Source organism: Barbus barbus (genome assembly GCF_936440315.1).
Source record: "Barbus barbus genome assembly, chromosome: 19".
NCBI classification, from domain to species: Eukaryota; Metazoa; Chordata; class Actinopteri; order Cypriniformes; family Cyprinidae; genus Barbus; species Barbus barbus.
In genome coordinates, this window is record NC_136747.1 from 10,195,833 (window position 1) to 10,206,685 (window position 10,853).

Genomic DNA, 10,853 nt, shown 5'->3' on the forward strand with positions numbered 1-10,853 from the left:
GATACACAATATTAGTGGTGTAGTCCTCATACAAAAATGATCTGTGTTATTCCAGTAAATATAAATCTGTTATGCATTAATTAATATGCTGTTTGGTTCTTGGAGACATCCATAAACGTTTGCATAAGCTTCTGGGCTCATATATGTGGTACATTTTGAAGGAATGGTGCACAGTGCATAATATAATGTTTGCTGCCCCCCACTGGAGGAAAATAGAAGATGTTTTACTTTCATGGGTTGGTGGTGAAACATTTGGACAGTATTAATGTGGCCAAATACTAAAACTGTAAACGCAAACTTGATCAGTTGCACATCCTTTGATTTATGGATTATAGTTTAGTTAATTTACATGTTTATTTATTAGTCACAGTTACAAGACAATCCTGGCATAGTCTCATGATCTGTTTTGAATTAGAGAACATATGCTGTACTTTTACTCTGTTATTATTTTATATGCATCTTTCATGTAAATACAAGCATGCTTGTTTTCCTTCATCTCTTGTGCTTCCCTTCTACTACAAACACAGCTTCTATCTGCCAGCGCTGGAGAGCAGTGAGGTCAGCCGTAGCTCAGCATTGCTAGGAGGCCAGTGAAACCTTTTTGTTCAGTGAAAGCTTTCAGAACTGTCACACCTGCTTAGGCCTTTAACACCACTACCACCACCCTCCGCTCCCCTTTTCCCCTCAGTCTCGCTCAAGGTTAACACACTCTTGTTTGTGCATGTCAGACTATTCAAACTCATAACGAAGTGGCTGCTGACCGCTGTGGCCTTTGAGCTTGGCTAGCGTATACAGTATATTCCTCTCTTATTCTTCCCTGCTGCTTTTGTGCTTTGCCCCTCTCTTTCTCTTAACAAGGCCATCGTTTAAATTCACAGAGCCCAGGATAAATAGTTATGCCATAAAGGACTTCACAGAGGTAATGTGGTGTGGTGTATTGCTACTTGATATCTAAAGCTGTCATTTGCCTTAGCATATAAAAATAAATGTCATAGCGTATTGTTTATTTATAAATATGTCGTTATTTATTCCTTGATGTTTCTTTGATATCTTGTTATTTTAAAAGATAATCAGGTGATTAACCCTCACAAGTTTAATTGTAAATTAGAATAATCAATATTTGCTAACTAAAGCTGTCATTTGCTTTAGCATATACAAATAAATGTTAAAAGCTATTATTTACTTCTTTTTCTTTATAATGCTATTTGCTTGTTTATTTCCCTGATGTTTCTTTTACATCTTATAATTAAAAAAAAAACAAAAACTTTTGAATATAATCAGGTGAGTTGTTTCGTATCTCATTTTGTTCCCTTCAAATTTCTTTCTCATCTTCTCAGCACCTGCTAGCAGGAAACTTATGATAAAACACTTGAAATTTCTTTCAAAAGCTGGTGTAACCACACATTTAACAAAGCCCTTCTGTTCTGTTGATAACTGACAAATGGCACATTGATTATGTTAAGAAAACGTACATTCCAAAACAAGTTATAAATTTTAGGTACTGAAATCTATAGAAGAACACAGCTTTAGATACACAGATTGTTCACCATTTTCATACTTCCCAGAGAACTAAGAAGCTATTTACAATTACATTATTCATGAGAATAATGCATGATTAATTTTAAAGTGTAGATCATGAATATCCACTAGTAATGACTCAAGTATTACCAAATCTGTCAGATGGAGTTGCAAATTATTTGGAAATGTATTCTAAAGTGAAAAGCATGACAACTCCCTAGCAATGACTCAAGTTATTGTAAGCTTTTTGAAGTTTTTGTAAGGTTTTGGGGGGTAAAGAATACACAAGTGTATGTAGTTTCTTAGTAGTTCTGGTATGATAAAAAACAGCTAATAGAGTGCTGTTACTAATTAATTAATCAGAGTTACTTGTAAGTTAGTAGTAGTTACTAGAATGTTAATATTGTGTAAAGTTTTGTTCATGTGTAATTAGTGATATAACAGTAATCTAAATCGTTATACAATAGCATAATAAACTCAATGAGCAAGTAAATCAAGCAAAAAGAGAAAGGCTCCCATGGTTTTATTAACTGCTGGTGTGTTGTTTTCCTGATGTTCGAGCTGCACATCAGGCTTTGACTTCACATTGTGAAGCCAATGACTAGTGACTTTTCAAGCCAGTTTAGAAGGCAGATCTCAGTAAGCAATTGATGGACTTTTTTCTCCCAGTGATTCGACATCCCAAAAGGAGGTCATTCTTCATCTTAATCTCTCTCTGTGTTCCTTAAAATGAATTGCATGGATAACACTGAGAAAGCTTCGCAAGGGTTTCTTAAAGTAAAAATCAAGATTTAAAAACAACTTCAATCCAAGCAGTCAAATTGACCCAAAGGGAAGCTGAATAATGGATTATTTTAAAGAAAATAAGTTCAAATTAGCACTCCAGTGTGTTTGATGTGAAATAACTACAGCGCTACTTTTAGAAGGACCTGTAACGGCACACTTTTCCACATGTCACTGTTTCACAGGAGCTCAGATAATTAATCAGCGCAGGGTTTGATTCCCTTTAACCTGCTTAAGGGCCTCAGGCTAGATCTGTTTCCTGAGAGACCAAAAAAAGCGTAAGATACACTAATGATGCTGAAATAATCACTTCAAGCGAACAACATTTTCAAAGCTTTTCCACGCAAGCACACAAACACGTACGCACCGGCTGAGAGTGAAATGCCATGTGTAATGTGCTTTTCACGCTCTCTCTTTGATCAGTTTTGATAAAGACGGCATGCCAGTGAGACTTTATCTGCTGCACATTTGAGCTCTGGTTTCACCAGTAGACCTGTAATGATACAGAGAGGATGCATGGGGGGAAAAATGTACGCTGCAGGTTCAGAGTCCGAATTGCAGCTTTCCTATAATGATACCGACTGCAAGAATGTCTTGTTAATGGTTTGTGATTCCTCAGTTTGGTCACAGCGGTACATGAGGTGAAAGTGCAACGAACACTGGACGTATCGAGCTGAACTTGTGTGGAGGTTATTTGAAGTTCAGGAGAATAAAGGGCTGTTTTTAAAAAGAAAGCTGCTAGAGATGATGAGCACTAAATTATAAAAGATGGTGCCATGAAATTATAATGAGCAAATAGAGAGGAGTGATAAATTGAATCTGTGAGAGCCTCATAATGATTTCAAATCACCATAGTTTGCAAGTTCACTTCTTGTTCAAGTTAGAGGGAATTTCAAGGATATTCCAGCAATTCAATTCAAAGCAGAACAAAGAGATTCCAACCCCAGAAGAAAGAGATTATCTCGATTTTTTTTCCTAGACAGCAATGAAATATATATATATATATATATATATCCTGTGATAAAAAGCTGAAATTTCAGCAACAATTACTCAATTTTTCAGTGATCCTTCAGAAATCATTCTAATATGCTGATTTTCTTAATAAACATTTTGTGCAAACTGTAATATATTATAACGTATTATGGTAACATAATATATTTTCTAATAAAAGTTTTGTGGAACAGTCTTGTGGAACATTATAAACATTACTGTCACTTGTGATCAATTTAATTTCTCCTTGCTCAGTAAAAGTTTTCATTAAATTCAAACAAAGTTATTACACACACAAACTGATGTAATTTATTATTTAATTTTGTTTAATAGCCAAATTCTCCTACTGATCCTACTGTTCTGCAATCATCTGAGACAATGTTGAAATTTAATTGAAGCATAACTAAGAGCAACCTTTTGAGGCATTGTATTGTTTTAATCTCATCTTCTCCGTTTTTGTTCATGTTTGATGGTTTAGTTGTTTAATCTCATCTTTATTTGAAAGTATCCACACACCCTTCCTCTATAATGACTTTGAAACAGTGCTTCAGTTGCTTCTTTCAGTGCTTTTGAGGACATGATGTGTGACTTCACTTTCACTTGTTTGATTGGCTACTATATTCATGAAGTGTTATCTCAAGTCTACTCAGGTGAATTTAACTGTCTAACTAGATCCATCAGGCTTGGCCTTTTGTTTGAGTGAACTCTTGTGTTTCTCATCCACCCGACTCATTCAATACACACGATGTAGACAAGCAGTTTGAGGGAGCCGCGGGCATGACTTGCAGTAAACGGCGTACTGCCAACTTTACTTTGCGCTTCACACATAAACCCAGCCATATGCCCCTCAAGCCATGATTCAGCACATCCCAGAAGCTCTGAAAGCCACGCGTCCTCATACGAACCAACCAAATTAGAGTTAATAGCCAGTAATTTCCGTTTCTTCTTACTTAAAATGTGTTTTAGGTGGCCTCCATGTGGTGTTTGTCATTCATGTCACCCACCGAAGGCCTTCATTGGGCAGCATGCCAACGCATTAAAAGACTTTATAATTACTCGTGCATCAAGATTAGCCCCTTGCATGCCCATCTGAACAGATTTCTCTTCTCCCCGCTGACTTTAGTCAATCTATATGTATTGAAACCAAGTAGACATTTAAGTATCTGCAAGGTCAGTGACATTATAGTTGCGTAGTTCCCTTGAGGGAACCTCTGTGGCTCCGACGCTAAAGGTACTAATTACCGCTCACACGCAGCGCATTTTCAAAGAGCAGAGACCGATGAGATGCGAACGGGCAACAGACCGTGGTGTGTGTATATGCATAATTCAAAAGCTAGGCTGAAAATTAGCCTAATGTAAATCATCAGCGGCCTACAGTGGAGATTAACCAGAACAGAAAGGAAGGAGAGCGCCATGAGTAAACTACGCCACACGCACCAGGCCAGTGTCTGATCCTAATCGCCTGTCAACGAATTAACAAGAGCCCTCAGCACTTGACAGCAAGACCTTGAGTGCGGTTATCACCCTCGAGTCCCGTCTCAATGTCAGGCCGACCGTGTTCACGAGCACATATGCACACCCCCGCGCTCACTGCATGCCAAAGACACAAACACTCGGAGGATGGAGGGTGTAAATGACCTTTTAGAGCAGAGGGTTGAAAGACAGCAAAGAGCGAAGCGGAATATCAAATCATGTGCTCGTTTCACATCCATTGTCCATATAATATGTGTATATTCCAAATATACAAAAAAAGGCCCACAAATATATTTCCATTATAGGCGATACAATATATTTACATAAATACACTTTTTAATAAGTTCATATATATATTTTTGGCCAATTTAAATGTTTTAATATAAAATAATATAAATACACCCATTCAAAGGTTTGAGTTTTTTTATAAATCATTCAGCAAAGATACATAAAATTGGTTTAAAAAAATATAATTGTATGTTATTATGTTACAAAAGGTTTCTAGTTAAAATATTGATTGATTGATTGATTGATTGATTGATTGATTGATTGATTGATTGATTGATTGATTGACCTTTCTATTTATCAAAGAATCCTAAAACATTTGTCAGCACAACATTGATACTAATAAGAAATGTTTCTTGAGCAGTAAATCAGCACAAGAATAAATTACATTTTAAAAATATTAAAATAGAAAACAGTTATTTGGAATTGTAATAATATTACTGTTTTTAGTTTCTTTTTTGATCAAATAAAGGCAGGGGAGCATAAGAGACTTCTTTAAAAAATATATAAATAAACAAACAAATAAATCAATAAATAAAAATCTTGCCCCAAACATGTATTTTAACATTGGAAATGTATTTTCTTGTCCTTTGAAGTACATTTTGTACAATATATTAGCATCTAAAGTTTAAATTAAAAACAAATGGCATCTTTTATATTTTTGTGTTTCATTAAACAATATATTATACATTTTTGTATTTTACCTGTGCAAAAATTGCTGACATGGTTGGCCCAAGACAGCCCATGGTTTCTGTAAATATAAATCTATGAGATTTTTCATTAATTTTATTGTGTGACATGGTGAAAATCCAGGTAAAATACATGCCTCCTCTCCTCAACAAAATATGATCTGAGGTTTCATTCAGGTCTGAAGCACAAACAGCACAGGACAAGTTACAATTCAAAGTTTTATACTTTAGGTTGGAGGTTTATTCAAATATATTTAAGCTTTAGCAAGCACCCTTAATAATGTTGTGTATCGATACATTTTTCAGCTATAACTGGCTGTGATATTGTGAATCTATTCTAGTGGGCCCAAGTCAAAAGCTATGTTGGCACAGAGGAGGGAAAGAGAGGTCGAGGGTGAGCTTTTAAGACTACAGACTGTGTTGCTCATTGTAAATGGATGGTGTCTTGCCTTCTGAAAGATTTTGAAGTCCTCTCTTGATATAACAGGTCTGTAAAAATCTGTGGCCGTGACATAACTGAAAGAATGTGCCGTCAGGGGACTTCTGAGTGCGTTAATGTACCATCACCAGATAAAAAAAAACCTACAGGACCATGGAGAGATGGAGCGGGGCACATCCCATAGAATTCACACTCATTCAGTAGTAGTAGAAGGTTTATTTCAAATGTGCTTGCAGTGCATGTCATCAAAAAAGCATGAAAAAAGTGCACAGAAAGAATCGTGGTAATCCTTTATCTTTATCAGGGGCTCAGATCTGTTAGTGGGGTCTTATTTCAGAAGATTCGCAAGTTATAAAATACTCTTAACTGTTGGAAATTGCTTTACTGGCATTCTGTTCAATTACAGTGCCTTGCGAAAGTATTCATACCCCATCATTTTTTTTTTCATGTTTTGTTTTAAAAAATAAAAAACTTAAATAAGTACATTGCATAAGTATTCATACCCTTAACTAAATATTTAACCGAAGCACCTTTACAGTCTCAAGTCTTTTTTTTTGTTTGATGTGACAAGCATTTCTCATCAACATTTGGCAATTATCTGCCATTCTTCTCCTCCCCTCTTCACCTCTCAAGCTCTGTCAGGTTGGATGGGGGCAGATGCACATTTTCAGGTTTCTCCAGAAATATTTGACTGGGTTTAATCCCAGGTTGTGCCTGGGGCATTCAAGGACATTCACAGAGTTGTCTATAAGCCACTCTTACTGTGTGTTTAAGTTCATTGTCCTGATGAAAGGTGAATCTTCTGCCCAGTCTGAGCTTCTGAATGCTCTGGATTGGGTTTTCATTAAGGCTATCTCTATATTTGGGACTCTGCAGGTGATGAGCAGAGCTGGTTTCCTTCAAACATGGTGCTTAATTGAGGTTCATCAGACCAGAGATCTTGTTTCTTGTTTCTCGCAGTCTGAGGGTCCTTTAGTTGCTTTTCTGCTAATTCCAAGTGTGTTTTTTGAATGGAGAGGATTGAGTTTGGCCACACCGCCATAAAGCCCAGATCGGTGGAATGTTGCAGTGATGTTTGTCCTTCTGTAAGTTTCTCCTATCTCCACATATGATCATGGAGCTCTACTAGAGTGACCATCAGGTTCTTCGTCACCACTCTAACCAAAGCTCTTCTCCATCAGTTGCTCAGTTTGGCCAGGAGGCCAGCTCTAAGAAGAATCCTGGTTGTTTCAAACTTCTTCCATTAAGGGTAACAGAGACTACTGGTACATGCATTCGCGACCCTTCACTGAAGCAGAATTTTTTTCTGAACTCTTCCCCAGATGTGTGGCTTGACACAAACCTGTTTCTGAGCTCTACAGGCAGTTCTTTTGACCTCAGGGCTTGTTTTTTGCTCTGTTATGCATTATCAGCTGTCAGACCTTTTATTAAGACATGTGCCTTTCCAAATCCCATTCAATTGAATTTCCCACAGGTTACCTTCACTCAAAGTGTAGTAACATCTACAAGCAATATGAATGCTCCTGAGCTAAATTTCAATTGTGCCAAACAAGGGTATGAATACTTATGCGATGGAATCATTTAAATTTTTTATGTTTAATAAATTTACAAAGAGGTTAAAAACCAGTTTTTTGCTTTACCATTATGGTGTACAGAGTGTAGATTGATGTGGAGGAAAAAAAGTAATTTAAATCAGTTTAACATAAGGCAGCAACATAACAAAACAAAAAGATTAAGGGCTATGAATACTTTCGCAAGGCACTGTATTCACTGTAATTTAGGCAGACTAGGTTACTGTAAATATGTAATCTTGGATGACAGCACTATTGAGGTTTTTTGCTTATTTCTTATTCAGCATATATTGCTTAATGTATGTATTTAGCAATATAAATGATGTATGATTTTTTAATGTTTTTGAAAAAAAGTTGTTGTTGTTGTTGTTTTTTAATGTTTACCAAGGTTGCCATTATTTGGTAAATACAAAAATACAGCAAGAACAGTAATATTGTGAAATATTATTACAATTTAAAAGAACTGTTATTTATAAATTGTAATTCATTCCTGTGATGTAAAGCTGGATTTTCAGCATCACTACGCCAGTCTTCAGTGTCACACGATCTTTCAGAAATCATTCCAATATACTGCTCAAGAAACATTTCGTATTATTATCAATGTTGAAAACAGTTGTGCTGCTTAATATTTTTGTGGAAACCATCATACGTTTGTGCTATAAATGTCTTTACTGTCCCTTTTGATCGTTTTAATGTATCTTTGCTGAATAAAGTATTAATTTCTTTTTAAAAATCTTACTGACCCATACTTATATTTATATATACAGTATATCCTTAAAGTGGTTGATCAAAGAGACTTAAAATTGTTTATTTTAAGTATGTGTGTCCCATGAAAGACATAATTTTATATGTTGTAAGACAGGCAAAATAACTCTTAGGCTTTAATCTCGCCAAGTTGCTGAACAAGCTCTCTCCCTCTGTTGCCTCGAAGGCAATAAAATAGTGGCCATTTCCAAGGATTATGCTATGATTTTCTGTTAGAGCCAGCAGTGTGGACAAGATTTTGACAGATTCAGGGCGGTTAGTGTGATTTCTTTTTACTGCACCCCTTTATAGTGGCTAAAATAGGACACGCTGAATAAGTATGGGTGACAAATCTAGAACTTATCACCCTCTCAAGGGCAAGCCAGCAACTAATGTGCTCTTCAATCATCGCACTTTAATATTGAGATCAGAAAACAGGGCCATTTTATCACTTTTTTTTCTCTCTGTGATTTTATATCTGCAGAACTGAAGAAATAAAAAGGTGATAATGAGTTCACAACAGCAGCATCACAATCAAGAAGCTGAGATATTGTGACATCTGCAATGTCTGGTGAATCTTAAAGAAAAAAGCCACCAGTCAGACTAATATCCGCTGCTTTTAACGCCATTAACAACACTGACAAGACCATCAGGAGTTAGCCAGGTGTCATGTCCATTTTTTGCCATATAGAGGGTAATTAAATATGTAATGTGTGTTTGTTTAACTAAGTGGGGGGTTTCTCTGCTGAGAAATTGAAAATGAAAGTGGTATTCCTGGCCATGGTTTTATAATTAAGTAAAAAATAAATCCATAAAAAAAATCATTACTTAAAATAAAAAATAAACAAGAATGGAAATAAAATAAAATATACAAAAACTTATTTATTTACTTATTTTATTTAAGATATTTGTCGAAATAACATGTCAATTAATTTAGTTTAATTTGATATACTAAAATAAATCAAACTAAAAAATAAATACATTATATAGACATTTTTTAAATGGCAAAAACACAAAAAAAAAATTGAAACATAATGAAAATTGAAACAAAAAAAAATAAAAAGCAATTCAAAATATTAATAAAAACTATAATAGTATCTCAAAGATACTAAAATAACTGCTCAGGAGGACGTCTTCAAAAACAGATAATGACTTTGCTGCCACCTAGTGGTCAATAGATTAAACCGCTGTTGAAAAAAATGGCAGAAACTTGCTGATAAAATAAAGTTAGGTTGAATTTGCATGGCAGATATTGTGCATTTTGTTTGCTTTATTGTACATCGACCAGTATGACTGAAAACAGGATTGTAACATTTGCAGTATGAAGACCTTCACATACCTTTCATATAATCTTTACAATTTCACTCTTCCATTTCAGCTAAAACAAGCACTTCAGAAGGCAATTTCTCATCCCGTAGACTCTGAGTGTGTAAGTGAGATTTGACCACATCCCGCTTCTGTTCTCTCACTGGCGGGTCAGCTTTACTTCATCTCTCTTTATCTCTTGACTGGAGCAGCCCTCTGGTGACTGCATCAGCATATCTATTAAAGACGAATTTACACGCACGCAACATGTTTCAGATCATATAGCTAAAGGTTTAGTCCAAAAATAAATAAATACAAATAAATTATTTTGATGGTAGCCATTGACTGCCATAGTATTTTTTCTTCATACTACATTAGTCAGTGGCTACCATCAACAATTTGGTTACTATTCTTCACAATACCTTCTTTTATGTTCAACAGAAGAAAGAAAAACAACTAACTATCCCTTACAGTGAAAAGGTCTATATGCTGAATCTAAAACTTAATCATAATCCCAATTTAGAGTTATATTTTTATGCATTTGCTCCTGGGATGTGATTTATATTATGCATTAGCCTATATTACTTCAGGTCATCTATAACGCATGCTACATTATTTAGCTCTAAAGCAGATACCAGAGCTAGTTGTTATATAATATATATAATGGTAGTTCAAAACCTTTTAATTCCTAAAAAAATCATTACATTTTAGATGTGTGATAAACAAGTGAACGCAATAAAATCATACTAGCATCTTCAGACAAGAATCTTATCTTTTATTTTTTGTTGTGTTTCATAAATATTTGACTGTTTAAATTCTTAAAAACGTATAATGGGCTGTTTAATAGTAGCCTAGTTTCCATTGTGACAAATTATTTCATACACTGACATGAGGCATTTTGTCACAAAGGTCAACTTGTATTTAATTAAATATAAAAATTCTGACAAAAAGTCCTGGCCCACCTATAATACATTTCACATTAATTAAGGTGAAAAAAAGGATGGAAGAAAGTTAAACCTAATGTAAAAATATCCATATAATATTTTCTTTCAACAC